Source organism: Eulemur rufifrons, chromosome 3 (genome assembly GCF_041146395.1).
Source record: "Eulemur rufifrons isolate Redbay chromosome 3, OSU_ERuf_1, whole genome shotgun sequence".
Lineage (NCBI taxonomy): Eukaryota > Metazoa > Chordata > Mammalia > Primates > Lemuridae > Eulemur > Eulemur rufifrons.
The window spans coordinates 66,327,318-66,345,609 of record NC_090985.1 but is presented as its reverse complement, the minus strand read 5'-3'; positions in this window follow the sequence as shown (position 1 = coordinate 66,345,609).

Here is an 18,292-nt window from a genome sequence, read left to right as displayed (position 1 = left end):
CCTCTGTTTGCAAAGGTTTTGGTGTTTTTCTCTCAAACAAAACAAATAGCTAGTGATTTTTAAGTATTTTTTAGCATTTTAACAATAGTTAAAATCATGGCATAGAAATGTGGGTGGGAGGGAAAAAGAACAAGCTAACAACAATAGTAAAAGCCTGCTGATACCAACAAAATTGTTAAAAATTCAAGACTATCCTCAAAATTTGTGAAGTGCCTATACCCATACCAGCTGGGGTTGAGACTTGACAGATTTCAGTATCTAAAATGTGCCTGGCCTTATAAAAAGTACTTGGCCTTATAAGTGTTTGGGAAAATTCTCCAAGGAAAAGCATGAAGCGCTGAGGGAGAGGGGGGTGTGTGCGTAGAATCTTACTTAAGGAATCTTTCCTTAGAAATTTGAACAGTGAGCCACATGTTGTTTTTTAAAGAAACTGTCTTTCAGATTGACACCAAATGGAAAGTCAAGTAGGTGAGTATAGAGATAATCTCAATCTTCTGTGTGTTTACCAAACTTTCCAGGTTTCAGCTTGCAAAGCAACTGTCATAATAGGCACTACTCTGAATCTAAAAGCCAAAGGCTTTGCCCAAGGGCCTGTGGTTTAATACGTTTGGCTCTGGAAACAGTATAAGATTTTTCTAGTTTGAGGATGTAGAAGGCTAGAATGATTAATAAAATATTTATATTTTGAAAAGCAGATTCAGTAGCACAGACAGTTCAAATCCTCATTTTGCTATAATCTTCTGATTTTAATTATTTGTGGTGATGTCAAATGGATAGAAGAGATAATTGGGCACAAAATAGACAAGCACCTGAATTCCAAGGGTACGTGGTGCTTAGGACTTGAGGCTAGATGCCAACTGGGGAAAGGCTTTAAGGCAAGAGTTTAGAGGGTAAGATCAAAATTAGAGCATTAATCCAGAGAGCAGATCAGAGAGTGAAAACTAACATAAAAATTCAAAATGGGGGTGGGAGAGTCACACAAAAAAGAGAAAGCATGAGGGGAAACCAAGAAAGGAGGATTGAGTAATGTAACTAGGACAGAATATAAGCCCCCACTAATTTTGAGGGTTTGGGACCTAACTGGGATACTGGGCTCATTTAGACACATAAAGTAGGGTAAAAAGCAGACTTCTCCTAAAATGCTAAGCAAATGTTGTCAGGATATTCAAGGTTAGGGAGGGGCCTGTTTACTCCTCTTGTAAGCTCCCTATTTTATTCTCTGCTCACTTGAGTATGTAGTTCACTCGATGGGTTGGTCTGTGAATGTGTAGGAACCATGGCATCTTGCCCATACATATAAGGCACCTTCAGAAATTTACATTCCAAGCCCATCTATCTATATATCTATAATAACATTCCATAAATTAACAACTTCTCCCTCCACCCACAGATCTAGCTTTGGAAAATGATGCTCAACTGAACGAACCTGAAATGCATCTGTGCTGGTATACAGTCCAATTCCGTTTGAATCTGTGGTACCACATTGTCACCAAAACAGCAACTCAACTCTTTCTCACCCCTAAACCACCTTGTCCTTAGGCTTTCTTTATTTAGTCTCTTTCTGTGGGATTTCAGTATTTATATTGCTGCTGGAAGCTCTTCCGTCACGGTGCTGCTTAGCCCATAAACTTGAGTGTCTTCCCACTGCTTCAAAGTCAACACTCTGATATCCAGGACTCTCCATTAGCCCCAGTGTATCTTTGACAATTCACCTCTCATCACTTCCTCCTAGGGCCTTCTATTCTAACAGGGGAAGTCATTTTCTCTCCTTTAGTCCCTGTCCATTCTCTTATAATGCTTTTCCTTTTATTCTTCTTCGATCCAAATCCTCCTCTTTCAACGTTTGTACGAATTTTTATCTGGTACAGAAAACATTTCCTGATTAAGTTTACCTTACAGTGATTTTTCATTTCCCCCCAATATGTAATCTCTTAAGTGTATATGTAGCCTTAGAATTACTTCAAGTTGACTCATGTATGTGTACCTTTTTGCCAGAATTACACTCTACATCCTTTGCTTCTATTGTATTCTCTTTAAACCTCACATAGAAATTTTGATACACTGGAGGCACTCAGGTAATGCTCGTGTAACAGATAAAAACAACCCCCTACACTACTGTGATCCCCTAATATAGAGTGATAAGAATTAGTTTTTTAAAAGAAAAAATGTTTAATTTTTATTTTCCTTAGTTAACAGTGTATATATAATTATAGAATCAATATTGCTCGATGTTATAGTGTACTGTGTCATAATAGGGGAATATTAGGGTAAATCGTTTTACATTTACCAACATTTCTTACCCTACATATCCAATTACTTGTTCCATTTATTTGAGGTAAGAAGGAGTCGGGTTGCTGTTTTGATGGTGAAATTGGACTGCATATCGGCACAGGTAATTTTTAGGTTCATGCAGCAGAGCATGATTTTCCAAAGCTAGATCTGTGGATGGAAGGAGCAGTTGTTAATCCATGGGATGCTATTATAGGTATATAGGATAGGTAGATGGACCTGGAATGTAAACTCCTTCAGGTGCCTATAAGTAGAATCTCTTTTATATACAGCTGTCCTCTTTGTCGTTGAATCTTTAGTTAGGTAAAAGGTTGTCGTGTGGTCTATTATCCATGCCACTGGGACTCTAATAACTTAAGGATGACTTGCTTCTGTGCCACAGATCTTATTTTCTTGTGTTTCAACTCAACAGTAAGTATTCTATTAATGACTGTTCTGCATAGTTAATAGAAAGTGTTTTGTTGAGAAGGACCTATTTTTCTTTCAAACCTGTAAGGATATCATGTGCCAGATGGTTAATTCCCATGAGTGTACCCACACACTTCATGATTTAAAATATCCTGCGGACATTTTTCCTTTGGTGGAAGGATTGCTAGAATTTTAATTTAAATTTGTATGAAGTACATATTTGCTGTTTTCTGCTGATACTTGGGAAAATAAATTCTTATAATATGTGAAATATATGCCATTTTAGTTATATATTCTTCTGCTGTTTGGGACTTAAATACTTTACAGAAATATAAGTCCTGGTCCACCTTGAAGGTTACATTTATTTATTTATTTATTCATTTATTTATTTTGAGACAGAGTCTTGCTCTGTTGCCAGGGTTAGAGTGCAGTGGTGTGGTCATGGCTCACTGTAGCTTCGAACTCCTGGACCCAAGCGATCCTCCTGCCTCAGCTTCCTGAGTTGCTGTGACTACAGGCACAAGCCACTATGACCAGCTAAGATTCCATTTTAATTACCAATTGCATTTAAGTTAGAGAATAACAACATAGCTTTCTGATGTGCATCTTGGGGGAAGGGGCAATAGTTGGCATCATTCAAATGAATCATTCTTGTGTCTCTGTTTCAATAAAATTTATATTTTTATCTGACAGAAGTTCTTCATTTTGTCATATTCAACTAATAAGCTAATAATTTAAAGGCATTTAAGAGGAAGGAAGTGCTTGTAAAGCAGTAATGATAAGATGTCCAAAGATTGGCATAGTTGGGAAATTAGATTTGAATCTGCTCTAAGAAAAGATCAAATTAAAACCATCACAATTTTAGATATTTTCAAGTAGTTCAGTAATGATAATTTATCCATATAGCTAAGTTTATATAATAGCTTATGTTTTTGTGATTTCAGATTATAAATGGTGGACACAAAAGCAAAGAAACTCATAACACAAATTATACTAACAAGCAATGCATTTTTAGGTTTTCTTTAGCATAAATAACAAATCAATATTTTTTACAGTACCCTATAAATGACTGTAATTTGTATATGCAACAAAATTATATGAGCCATTAGCCGTCTGTAGTTTATAGTACCTGCCATGACCTCCGTAGCTGAGTAAATTAATCAAAAGTTGCATATTCTCAAGGTCAGAGGTAGCTCATCTCTAGGTGCCAGAGTTGCCTTCAGTTTTATTAATACATCCAAATTCAATTCATGGTAACTTGGAGTGGCATAGCTCCTTCTTTTGTAAAATGATAATTAGGAAGGTGTCATCTTATCATTGGGTAGGGACTCAGTGGGCAATATACCGAACTTTGTTCAGAAAAGTGACCAAGCAAACTGTCTGTAGGGATGCTGGTAACCAAGTAATGGGAATGGGTTGGGGTAAACTGAGGTAATAGCTGAAGACAGACAAACAGATCAAATAAAATCTTGGGTAGTTCTTGAGTGAGTGGCTGGGATGGGAAGTTCCTTTATCATTTTGCATATGTAGAAAAGGACTAATTCAAAATGATAAAAAAATGTATTTTGTTTCACGTATCAGAAAGTAAAAGATAAGAAAGGGGGAATTTGCAGACAAAGTCTGAGTGGGAAAACAAAACGTGTTGAGACTTTTTTGAAACAGAAAAAATAGATTAATGGAGAAATTATGTGATTCTTCTAAGTATTTTTACACAGACACATTAAGGAATACACCAAAAGAATTTAATAAGATAAAGTCAAATAATATTTAGACTAAAGTACAAAAATGTTTCAAGTTAAAGAACTTTAAAGTTATAAAATTTCATTCACACCAAAATGAATAAGACTAGTTACCAGGTTTTGGCTATCCATTTAATGTTGGACTTCAAAAAAAGGTTGTTTAATAACTGGCTAAGGAGATAAAACTAGAAGCCACATGGGTTTTTTAACTTACTCGTATCTCTCATATCATGTAAGAATCAATTCACATATCTGCACAGAGACCACATTACGATATCAATGCTTTTGTCATATTTTTACTTTGCATTTAAAACCAAAATCAGATTATGGATATATCACGTTAAAGAATCTATTTCCTGCTGGAGTCTGGTTATTTCACTCTAATATTTTCAACTACTTCATTCCTCCTGTATTACATTTTACTTTTCCTTCATCTTTTTTTAATCTGTACATTTTTTTTTCCTTCATCCAGTTCAATTTACTCTGCTAAATGTTTGGAAAGAATATTATAACTCAATCTTCGTGTAATGGTTTATAATCTCTTGATTTTGTGATCTTTTTAAGGCTGTTATATTGACAAGTAAATTATACTTACTTTAGCCAGTTGTATGTACTTATGTCATTTTAAATTTAACTTATCACTAGTTGTCAAATTCTCCCCTGTGGACTTTATAATGTTCTGATGTATTCGGCAATATATTTTTTATTGACATTTCAATTTTGTTTTACCATGTGCTAAAGTTACACGAAAACAAATGACTAAAAGTTAAACCTGAGCCAACCCAGACTAAAGTTAAGTTTTAGGAGTCTGTGGAAAGACATTACTTTTGTTGAATGTTGAAAACTTCTGAAACCACTAGGACCCGGAATTTATTCAATCAAGATATGGATGTTGAACTCTGGTAGAACGTAAGAATAGGGGCAAGAGATCATCACTAAACAAGTTCAAGATTTAGATTTCCTTACTAGCTTTATGTTTTCATTTTTTTGGGGGAGTGGTCAGTGAAAGAAAGCCCAACTCATTTAAACATTTTGGCTTGTAAGTACTTAGAATTCTTCTTGCTGTATTAATTACTGTTTTGTTTAATTGTTTATTTTGTTTCTTATTCCATGACCAATTTATCCCAGATGCTATAAATTTCTTTTCACAACTTGTCTATCTTGATCTCTTCTATCTTCTCTTGTACCTAGTACCAGGCATGGTGCCTATTAGATTCCCAGGATAGGGTTGATGACCTATGATTGCTGTGTCTCTCACATGGCTAACTCACACGTAAACATTACTTTACCATAAACAGAAACATGAATTGCAGAGTACAGATTGTGATTTGCATGTTTTCACTTAATTTTATTAATTAATTAATTTTGTTTGGGAAATAAAAGCAATGACCCTTTTGATTTGATATTTCTACTGGCTAACTGTACTGCAAACTTCTTAGAGCTCCACTGCCAAATACAGAAGCCACTAGTCACATTTGGCTATTTAAGTTTAAATTGAATTAAAATTAGATGAAATTTAAAATTCAGTTCTTTTCCCACACTAGCCATATTTCACACACTGAATAGCTACATATGGCTTTTGGCTACCTTATTGGACAGTGCAGATTACAGAACAATTCCATTATTGTAGAAACTTCTTTTGGACAATGCTGTCTTAGAATGCTCTCTTAGAAGAGCACCCCGAGTCGATTATTGTAGAATGATAAAAATTCTTTCTTTTATGATTTCATATGGCTTTAGGAAATGTCTGTTAGTTCAGACCTACAACAATATAGGCAGGACCATTCCTGGTGCTAAGTGAATCAAAATGGCATTAAATCAATTGCCATCAAAATCACAGAGTAGGATTATTAAAATGCCAGGAGCTATTTCTGTCAAATAATGTTGTAGTGGGTTTTTTGGTTTTTTGTTCTAACAGTCTCAATCATGCACCAGTGTCTTTAGATATTGTTTGGCCAGTCTCTATAAGGAATTGCTGTTGTTGGACAATGGAGAAATTCATATATGTAATACGTTTTCCCAGATAGTCTGTCCTCAATCAGAGACAAAAATTATTAGGAATATTGGGAGTAGCTACGTCCTCTCTTACCACACCTCTCTTAGCTGCTACAACCAAGTGTTCAAAAGGAAGTGTCCTGGTATTTGTGTCTCTGCCTAAGGAGACATTGATTTCCCAGTTTAGATCCATATCAGGAAGTCATGCTTCCTGCCAAAAGGAGATTTAAGGGCTCCACCATCCCTGCAGCACAAAGAGAAAACAGATCACCCAGAACCCAGACAGCAGATGACAAACAGATCATTCTAATTAGAAAAAAAGAGATGCAGATTCAACAAACAGAGCCCAGCCACCTCTGGGCAGTAAGAAGGGTGAGGCTTTAAGAGGCCTCTTGTTGCTGTCTTTAAAATGAGCTTTTACTAAATTATGCAGGAGGACTAAGATTAAAGGCCTCCACGTGAAAAAGTGACTTTCTATTACAGACCAGCAAAGTCCTAGAAAAGTGTGAGGTATTAAAAAATAAATACAGATGAAACCGGAACATAAACTGTTCTTTTTGCCTTTTGGGCTGAGGGGTTTTTACAAGGTCTTGGTGAGGAGGAACCGGAAGTTGACACCAGAATCCCACTGTTTTGCTGTTTACATTTACGCTACCATTTGTAAAATGTGTTCTGCAAAACTGTTAACTGGCTATCAAAGGAAGTTTCCATAGTAAATAAGTTTTGGAAATAATTGGGTTAAATAAGATTAGATAAGTTTAAAACTAACTATAAGCTTATCAAGATTTTGACTATGCTAAGGTGTGTTGTGATTCTCTATGAGGCTGTGAGATGGATAACATATTCTTAGGCTTTTGTAATAAGTATTTAGAATTTTAGGTAAAGTCCCAAGGCAGAGAAAAATCGGCATAAGTTGCTTCATATTATAAAGAATAGCTACTAATCACATTACCATGGGACTTAAGGGATAACAAGATGATGATGGTAATGTGAACATTTCATGAGTACTTATGAAACTCTTATAACAGTGCCTTATGCTTTGTAAGGGCTCGAAAAGTGATAACTATTATTATTTTGGGGCTTTATGTGCTGTGAGAGACAGAAGACATACTGGGAACTTTGGGCCAAGCAGACAAAGGATGCTGGCTAAACCCAAATGAGTTAAAGTCAAAGGTTGCAGTGTCCTCATGGGGCCTGGAGGACTGGCTCATGCCTTATCTGGCAATGATGGGAATGTCTCTTCCCACAGGTGAGACTGAGTGAAGGTCCCAGATCCCTCAAAGAGTCAAGTATGGATAGTGGTCAGTGGTAGTGTAGCTGGCTGGAGAGGAAAGAAACCAGAGGGTGTAACTAAAGATGAGCTAAAGGACCATGGAAGTGGCAAATCTTGAAATCAAAACTGAACTCAGCTCTTGGCAGTAGTGAACAACCTCTCACATAGTGATTTCAATATTAGAGCAAAATGAGCATGCCAGTATTTTCATATTTATTTATCCAATGTTGAAATAGCAGGGAAAAAAATCAGATAGAAGCTCCATTTTTTTTTTTCTTGAGACAGAGTCTCACTCTGTTGCCCAGTCTAGAGTGCCATGGCGTCAGCCTAGCTCACAGCAACCTCAGACTCCGGGGCTCAAGCGATCCTTCTGCCTCAGCTTCCCAAGTAGCTGGGACTACAGGCATGCGCCACCACGCCCGGCTAATTTTTTCTATATATTTTTAGCTGTCCAGATCATTTCTTTCTATTTTTTAGTAGAGACAGGGGTCTCGCTCTTGCTCAGGCTGGTCTCGAACTTCTGACCGCGAGTGATCCTCCCTCCTCGGCCTCCCAGAGTGCTAGGATTACAGGCATGAGCCACCACGCCCGGCCACTCCATTATTTTTAACTGTGATTTTTCTATTGCACTTGAGAAGAGGTCTGTGCAGGACCTAGTCTCTGAGGCCTGAGTCTCCTTAGCCAAGCTTCTCCGGGAGGATGTCTGGGGAAGCAAGTTTTAGTTAAGACAAATACTACTGGGGGAGGAGTGGGCCAGGCCCAGCAACGCAGTCAGGCCCTGGAAGGAAAACACAAGGGAAGCAGAAGGACTCCGAGGAAATTCAGTCCCAGTGGAAGGGAAGTTATCAGCGGAAGGTTGAAAATTGGCCCAGGAAACTTCCTCTTTCTTCTTCTCCTCTCCTCTTTTCTCCTCTTCTAATCCCCTAAACATATTTTCTCCTGCTTTCAGTATTCTCTCCCACCTCCATTCTAACACCACTCTGTCAGGGACCTTGGAATTGACCATGGCTCAAATTGACTCTGGGGAAATAAAAATGAAATTTAAATGTAAAATCAATCTAAGAAATGGCAATTAAAATAATAAGATAACCTGAAAAGACTTTAAACACATGAGGAATATGTTCAGAATACTTTCTAAATGAGGGTAAATTTGCTGGAATCAAAATTTTAATGTAGCATTGATTCTGTGGGTAAGGCTCAAGACATCAATGATTTAGGTTTTAGATTTTTTCATACACGGAAAATATAACATGGCACCAACAAAATAATGATATTTTGGCACTTAAAAATAATATGAACATAAGACAGTAAAATGAGTGCTGTTATTGCTTCTACCACTGTCACACAGATAATTCCTGAATAAATGGTGGGTAACTCCTGCTGTGTATTCTCTGTAATATTCTTGATGCCGGTATCAGTTATCTATTGCTGCATAAAAAATTAATCCAGGCCTTAGTGTCTTAAAACATCAATGAATTATTGCTTGTGTTGACCGGGTAGTTCTTTTGCTGTATTTGCCTGGTTCAGCTGTAGGATCAGGCTGCATGGCTTGGATGGTTGCCATGGCTGGGACTCTCTCTCCACATGGCCTCAGGTCCCTGGAATCTTCACAGCATGGTGGTCTCAGGTTCCAAGGCAGCAAGGGCAGAAGGCACAGGTCTTTGCAGGCAGAGTCTTGGAAGTTGTACAGCAGCCTTTCCACCACATTCCATTAATCAAAAGGGTCACAGACCCATCCCAGATTGAAGAGGAAGGGAAATAGGCTCAACTCCTTGATGAGAGACGTGGCAAAGCTAGAGGCACATGTCTAAGAGAAAAGAGATTTTGTGATCATCTTTGCAAATCATCTGCCATAGCCCCTAAGCTATTACTGAGGGATAAAAAGGCCATTTAAAAAGAAGAGGGAGGTGTAGTCATAAGGCTTTTTTCTGAAGTATAATTTTGCCTCTGTTCATTCTTAAAAGTTGGAGCTTTAAACCTTTGGACCTCCATTGAACCATCTGCCTGACAATGTTGACTATAACTTTATCTTGATGTGTAAATGGTAGAATGGTATCATACATCTGTATCCAGGTGGTAGATGAATTTCTTCAAAGATTGAGCTGGGTTTTTTATTCATAAGTTGACTTTCAACTTTATGATTTATGAGCTTAAAAGGAATATTTTCCATCCATCTTGCCCTCTTTCCAAAATATGCTCTTTATAATCATCAAAGAATCTTGAATGTTTGAATTCTAAAACTGTTCTTTTATATAAAATTGTTATCAAATTATGTCAACATTGTGAGGTTTGAGATTGTAGTTCCATAAAGCAAAATACGGTTGATATTTATGTTTTAATTCCTTTTATTGTTTGTATTCCACATGGACAAACAGGCTATAAATACTGAGGCAAGTCTCCTGTGCCTGTGTCCGCATTCCTTCAAAAGTTAGGACACCAAATAGAAAAATTTGTTGATACATAGAGAGTTTTATTAGTTTAGATGACAATTCTGGATTTCTGGGAGAAAAAAACAAGCCCATAAATCTGATTATGAAATCTGCTACAGTAGTCTATCATTTAGAATGTCTTTTGCTAATGGTGATATCACATGGCCCCCTTTTAAAATTTTCCCTCTCCTCTTTTATTCTCTTGAGGATGAACAGGTAGAAATCAAGTTGTGCATATATATGTGTGTGTGTGTATGTGTGTGTACATTATATATATGTGTGTGTATATATATGTACACACACACATATATATAAATGCCTGAGTGAAGAGAGAAAGAGAGACAGAGAGAGAGAAAAAAATGGAAATGAAAAATGTCTTATTCATCCCACATGTACTGACCCCATCTCTGTTTTGTTTATATTCATCTTGCTTTCCGGAGACCACCAGGCCTAACTAAATTACTAAATTTTGACACTCTAAAAACTCAATTCAGTGGATTTGACTTTCCTTTCTGGAAACATCTTTGATTATTTTTAAACATTCCAGAAAATTGTATAGCAATATGTAACTACAATATGGTAAGAAGAATAATGATAGTGTTGAAATCGTGTGTCTCACTCATCCATTCTACAAATATTTATTGAGAATGTCCTTGATTTTAGGCACTTTGCTAAGAATTAAGGATACAGAAAAAGAATAAATCATGTTAATTTCTCCCAAAGAACCCTCTATATCAAGAGTCAGCAAACTTTTTCTGTAAAGGACCAGATAGTAAATGTTTTAGAATTTTCTAGTCACAAGGTCTTTGTTACAACTGCTCAACTCCATCTATATAGCACAAAAGCAGACATATTAATAGAAAATATTAATATACAAATGAATTGATGTGACTGTCTTCCCATAAAACTGCATTTACAGAAACAGGTAGGGGACTGAATTTTGCTCCTGGGTTATAATTTGCTGACCCCTGGTCTATATCATTGAGGGACATATAATTTAAGAGATGTAAAAAATATTAATAATCTGCTAGTAATAAGTACAGGGGCATAAAGGAGAAAGTACTAGTTCTTTAGGGTAGAAGATGGTCAGGAAAAACTTGGGAATAAAGATGAATGGGTTTCTGTGAAGTGCACTAGGAAAGGAACAGACAGCCTAATGTTTCATGGGACTACAAGTGGTTTAGGATGATTGGGCCACAGGGTATAACCACTGAGTTACCATGCCAATCATGGAATTTTTAAGCTTGGAGAAACTCTAAAGTTCCTTTAGACCAGTTACTCATCAATTCAGTAATACTTTTATAACAATCCAGAAAGAATTTGTGAACATAAGATAAAGATCAGTACCAATGCATGCATTAAACCTTGTGTATATGAAATGTTCATTTCATATCAAATACATAGTTAAATTGTATGTGTTACCTCATTTTCTTCAAACAACTACCAACACAATGACATTTCCATTAGTCTCGTTTTTCTTTTTCCTCTATACCTGCTGCTCTGTACTGTGATCTCTCTTCATAGATTTAGACTTACATGATCATTTGCCTCTTAGGGGTGGCAGATCCAGGTTTGTGGAGCCTTAAGCTTTACTTACGAGGCTCTCTTTATAAAAAATAAAACTATGAATGCAAATTTACTAAGTTAGCTTTTGGAGCCTTGGAAAGAGGCCTGTACGAATGAGGGGCTCAAAAACTAAAGTCTTACCAGCTTTGTGACAAATCTGCCTCTGCCTAATAGATAGTAATCTAATTTTCCAAGTGAAATTGAATGCTACATATCTAAAAAGAAACTCACACTTTTCCCCCTCAAGATCTGAGTCTATGTTTTCCATATAGCATGACCTAGATTTAAAAATCTAAGGATGCTAAGAATCATTCTACACTTGTTTCTCTTGATTATGCCAACATCCAACCAATGCCAAGTACTACAGTTTTTTTTATCTCCCAAATAGTTCAGGTATCCGTACCCACCATCCTCACTGCTCCTATTTCAAGTCTCTTTACCCATTTCCTGTTCCAGTCTTGACACTTTCAACCCATCTTCATTGTTGCCAGAATAATCTTTCTAAAATACAAATCTGATAGTCTCATGAAAAACTCTATAAAGATTATAGAGTCTAAGTCTTCCATTATCAATCTTTGTCTGCTACTCATTTTCATTCCATCTTTCTACATGGACTCACTAGAAGGATCTTTCTATACTCAAAATACAATGTCATTCGGTGCTTAAAATTTGTTCAGTATCTCTCTAGTGTATAAATTTTTTTGTTTCCCATAGTAGAAAAAAAATTTAAACTACTTTGCGTAGTATGCAAGAACTTCCATGAGCTGGGCTCTACTAATTTGTTCAGCCTCATCTCTTTCCAAGTCCCCAAATACAGCATGTTCTCTCAGGCTTATTTGACCTGCACATGCTGCTTATGCTGCCTGGCTCCCCTTCTCCCTCCTGTCCACCTGGTTCGTTACACGGAATCCTCTAAGTCTTACTCACAATCACGCTACTTTCCTCGAGTCCTCTGAGGCAAACTAAGGCATGATTCTTCTCTTCTAATGTCTGTCTAGGTCTCCAATAAAACTATATTTTGTTATACTTATTTACTGTAAAAATCCCTCTCTTTTGTATAATCTATATAAAAGTTCCTTTTGGAGAAGTCATAACGTTTAATTTTTAAATTCCTTTTTCTCTGAATAGTATTTCACACAGAGTAGCACATTTACTGAATGAATGAATAAATTAATAAATGGATTTGAATGTCAAAAAATACACAAATAAACTGATAATAATACAAATTTCTATGCAAAAAGTCCTATTCCTACATATTGAAATAATTAAAAGAACTCCATTCCTATGCTCATTGAATCATTATTCTCAATAGCCAAGATATAGAATCAATTTAAGTGTCCATTAATGGATACATGGATAAAGAATATATATATATACACACACACACACACACACACACACACACATACACAATAGAAGATTATTCAATCTTTAAAAAGAAGGCAATCCTGCTATTTGTGATAACATGGATGAAACTGGAGGACATTATGCTAGGTGAAATAAGCCAGATACAGAAAGACAAATACTGCATTATCTCACTTATACATGAAATCTAAGAGAGTCAATTCATAAAAGTCGAGAGTAGAATGTTGTTGCCAGGGATCTGGGGATTGGGGGAAATTGGAAGACAGTCAAAAGACACAGTTTCATTTACCCAGAATGAATAAATTCGGGATTTCTAAGGTACAGCATGGTGACTATAGTTAATAACACTGTATTGTGTACTTGAAATGTGCTAAGAGAATAGATCTTAAGTGTTCTCCCCATAAAAGAAAAAGTGATTATGTGAGGTGATGGATATGTTAATTAGCTTGATAACGGTATTTGTTTCACTATGTATAGGTATATCAAAATATTGTACACTTTAAATATATACAATTATCATTTGTAAACTATCCCTCTATAAAGCTGGAAGAGTCCTTTGAATATGAAATTTGGCATATATACAACCCTTTTAAGTCATTTACAATCATCCATAATTTGTTCCAGAAGAAGCCAGTGTCACTTGAGTGCAGAAGTTCTAATCAAGGATGTCCCTTCATTATGTAGTATTAGTTAAACAAAGAACAGACTTTGAAATCAGCCCAACTGGAAAACTTTTCTATGTCTATTGACATGCATATATATATTTTTTTTATCCTGAGATTGGGGAAGAAAGGAAGGGAGGGGTCTGTATTCAACTGGCCTGACTGGCCAGGACTTGGACAGACTTGCCTCTTGGTGATCTTAGTCTCACATTTAAAGGTATTTGGTCTGTCTCCTTACTGGGGTAGCCATTGATGGACTCTAGCAGTCCTATCTCCTTTATTTCCTCATGACACCTTGCTTCTTTTATTTTAGATGTGTTCCTACTTCCTTCCTATTATTGTCTTCATCTTTCCACCATAGTCTCTCACTCTAAAATAACGATCTTCCCTAATATGACCTCACTTTGCACTGTGATTGGTGCATCCTTTGCATTTGTGTGAATGCTAGAACCAGCAGCTGAGACTCTGATTACGTAATCTCATCAGAATTAATGCGGTGACAGGGTGAGCCCATGAGAAGGGGAAAGATAAGTGCAATGCTTTTTAAAGTGGGGCATCGGAATCACGTGGACTGCTTGTCAAATGTTCATTCAGATCCTTGGTCCTGACCAAATCAGAATCTTAGCTGACCCACAAACTCATGAGATTCTTAAGCAGACTGAAATTTGATAACATGTACATCATAACATATTTTTAAAGTCTAATATTGGGAGGATTTTAATTTAACATAACTTTTTTTAAGCAGAATTTATAAAACAATGAGCACCATGAAGATGCCTGTACACCTGCAGATTAGTGAATTTCATTAGACTGTAAATTTCCTGAAGTGAAAACAGAAGCCTTAGCATCATGGACACTCAACAATATCTAGAAAAAGCTCTCGTGTATCAGAATAGCACAGAAAATAGACATTGAATTCGATCATATTTTGATTTAGTATCTTTGAAAAGCAGGACAGTTAGGCAGGGTACTTGCTGTTTAGACATTAGATTTTTATTCTGGTCCTAAAGGCTATTCTTATAATCAATTAATGTTGTCTAAGAACATAGCCAGTCCATCAAGTTCTAGCCCTAAGATTAATTGCATGTGTGGTTTAGCCAATTTTATAGCATTTCTGTGCCTCGAGGTTTTCATCTCTCATATGGGAAGCACACCAGCAGAAATTCCTATTTCAGGAGTTTGCTGTAAATATAAAATATGACATGATATGGAAAAATAGTTTGAAAAAATAGCCTTTCTTCACATGCATTTTGTAAGAAAATCTGTACCAAAGTATCCTTCCCTTATTTGCCTTTTACTCAGTAATATTTAGTTAAGTTGGTACTTGTTTAAAATCTGTAAATCTTTTCTCTACATTAAGGCCCTCAATAACTATCTCCTTAATGGGTAAGTGAGGTCATGTTCAACCCATTTCCTGTAAAATGTGCAGCCATTTTAAGCTGAATATTTTCAGAATTATTTCAATTTTAGAAAATACGCTTTTATCAATATGCAACTAATTTGTTTTATTATGACAGTAATAACATTTTAAAAAATTATTCACCCCCATTACAACTAAGTTATCAAACTTGGGATCTTGTAGTTACTCTACTAATGAGTGAATATAGATACTCACCATTCCGTAATTCTCACATTTCCTCTTTTATCTTAATTTTATTTTCTGTGGGTGTTTGCTTGTTTTCCTTTGTCCCCTTTTTTTCCCATATTTTTTCAGGACAAGGCTAAGGAGGACCCAATATTATCTCTTATGTCCCATGAAGATCATAGTTTTTTTCTGTTTGAAGTCTGGACATTTCCCCTTCACACTCTTGAGCTCTGGGATGGAAAAGAGAAGGAAGGAAAGTGATTAGTGGGCGAAGGAGGAAGCACAGTTACGGCTTCCATGTAGCTCCCACTCTGGTTCCCTTGTTGATTCAAGAATCCTGCCTTCTGGCCTCATCTCTTGGGATGAAGATGGGAGAAAGTGGTCTAACATTTCTATTCTTGCCTCTTCCTGGGAAACCCCAGCTTTGGAGGGTATGCAATTGGAGCATTGAACTTCACCCTTCACTGTAGGTAACTTGATCAATAAGAAAGTGTCCCAGGCAAGAGATCAAGGTATCTTACCTTTCATCCATTCTGGACTGAGGAAAAGGAAGGAGAACCAACTTTTGTTGATTTTTGTGATATTGAATAGGTACTCTGCTAAGGAGTTTACATATTATGGCCACAGCTCTGTGAAGTGGCTATTGTTACCCCTTCATTGGTGAAAAGATAATTTAAGCTCAGAGTTTAATCAACTTGCCTAAGTCATACAGCTACTAAGAAACAGAACTATAATTAAATTAAATCTAAGAACTGGAATTAAACTCATTGTTAAATGACTCAAAATCCATATATATACACACACACACACATGCACACACATATATATAAACACACATATATGTATATGCACACATACATGTATATCCACACACAAACTTTCTAAAATGGCTCAAGTAAATCAACTTTTAGAATTGTGCATAATTATTTCTGTTTCTTTTTTTTATTTCAAAATATTAAGGGGGTACAAATGTTTTTGTTACATGGATACCTTATATAATGCTTAAGTCGGGGCTTTTAATGTGCCCATCATCAGAATAGTGTTCATTGTACCTGATAGGTAAGTTTTTACCCCCCACCCCTTTCCACCTTCCCCCCTTCTTGGTTTCCAATGATTTTTACATCTCTTTGTGCCTGTATGTGCTCATCATTTAACTTCCAACTATTAGAGAGTACATGTGGTATTTGTTTTTCCATTCCTGAGATAATTTGCTTAGGATAATGGTCTCCAGTTTCATTCAAGTTGCTGCCAAAGATATTATTTCATTCCTTTTTATGGCTGAGTAGTACCCCATGGTATATATGTATATGTGTGCATGTACATATAGAGAGAGAACATTTTCTTAATCCATTTATAAATTGATGAGCATTTAGATTGATTCCACATCTTTGCAATTGTGAATTGTGCTGCAATAAACATTCTAGTACAGGTGTCTTTTTGATAAGATGACTTAATTTTCTTTGGGTAGATACCCACTAGAATTGTGTGTGAGTTATTTATAGGCACTGATTAAGGGCCTAGGGGCTCCTTGACTCCTATGACTAAAGTTCACATGTACTGTAAATAGAGCTTTCAAGATGGGTGGTCTTTGGATTATTGAATATGTTTTCTATTTCAGGGGAGGTCACAATACTATGTCCAGATAATGTTTTTTATTATATTTAAATGTTCAGGTATTATCGAGCTATTTTGTTTTTACTATGACTAGTGAATACTGCAGAGGTTTTTTTTTTTTTTTTTTTTAATCTAATAGCTCCCCAAATTATATTCTATTCACTGGACCCAATTTCAAAACTTGTACCAGTGCAGACGTTTCTTTTGTTTCCAATCTCCTGATTGCCATGCTCGTAAGTCCTATAGTTAGCAATGTGTACTTAATGATTAATGTGAAGCAAGAACAGCATTTGTGAAATGGAAGAAAGTATTTTATCCTACCTGTATCTAAGTCCTACACCAAGAAAGTTATGCAGTACATAGCATTACATAATTTAGTTTATGTTCAGGGCTGACCCTTGGGAAATAATGAAGAAATGAAACTTATGTCTTTCAATACCCTTAGCTCCCACTTTCGGAAGTCTTCGTAGCATTGCACATCCACACATTGTTATTCCTAATGACCTCACATGTTAACAGCCAAATGAATGAATCTCTAATTGTTGAAGTCCATCTGTAAGGGAACAGTGAAGGAGATATTTGGGAGCTGGTTGATTTGTTCGGACATCACAGCATGCAAGTAGGTTTCCATACTACTTATGAGGAAGTATGGACTCCCAGCATGTGCCTCACCCAGTCCCAGAGGTGAGTTCCCACATTTAAATGACTAGAAAGTATAAACTGAGATACCAGGCAGAAACGGTGAAACAATCCTTTGAACAATAGAACCAGGCTAATGGGATGACTGGTGTTCATGTCCAGCAGAGCTAAAGAGACAAAGCCCCCTCTCATGTTGGTTCTGATTGTCAAGACACTCAGAGTTATCATTTTATAGTATAAGTCAGTCGTGCTGTCAAAAATGCATGAGGAGAACGTCTGCCTTTCTCCAAAATTTTTTTCTTCCTACCAAGATAAGAACAGAAATCTTATTAGTTCAAGGTCTTCTATTAATATTCCGCAATAAGCAGGCGGAATTGTGAAAGGTTCTATAAACCTTTAAATTGCCATTAGCTAATCAGAATCATTGTTCAGTGATCATTATCTTTTATTAAATGACCACTGAATCAGAATGTTCATACTGCTTTTCAATTAAAATGTAGAATAGCCAGAAATGACTCAATAGCATACAGAGCAGCAGCAATATGACCCAGGGAAGCAGCCATTACCCAGAGGTAATTGGCCACTTAAGAACTTAAGTTAACTTCCTGATGCAGCCAGTTATTTCTGCTAATGTCATTTCTACTTTAGAGAGGCTTTTCCTACAGAAAGAGCACTCTCATAAACAATATACCTTGTAAAATGGTGTTCGAGATAAAAACTGCTCACGA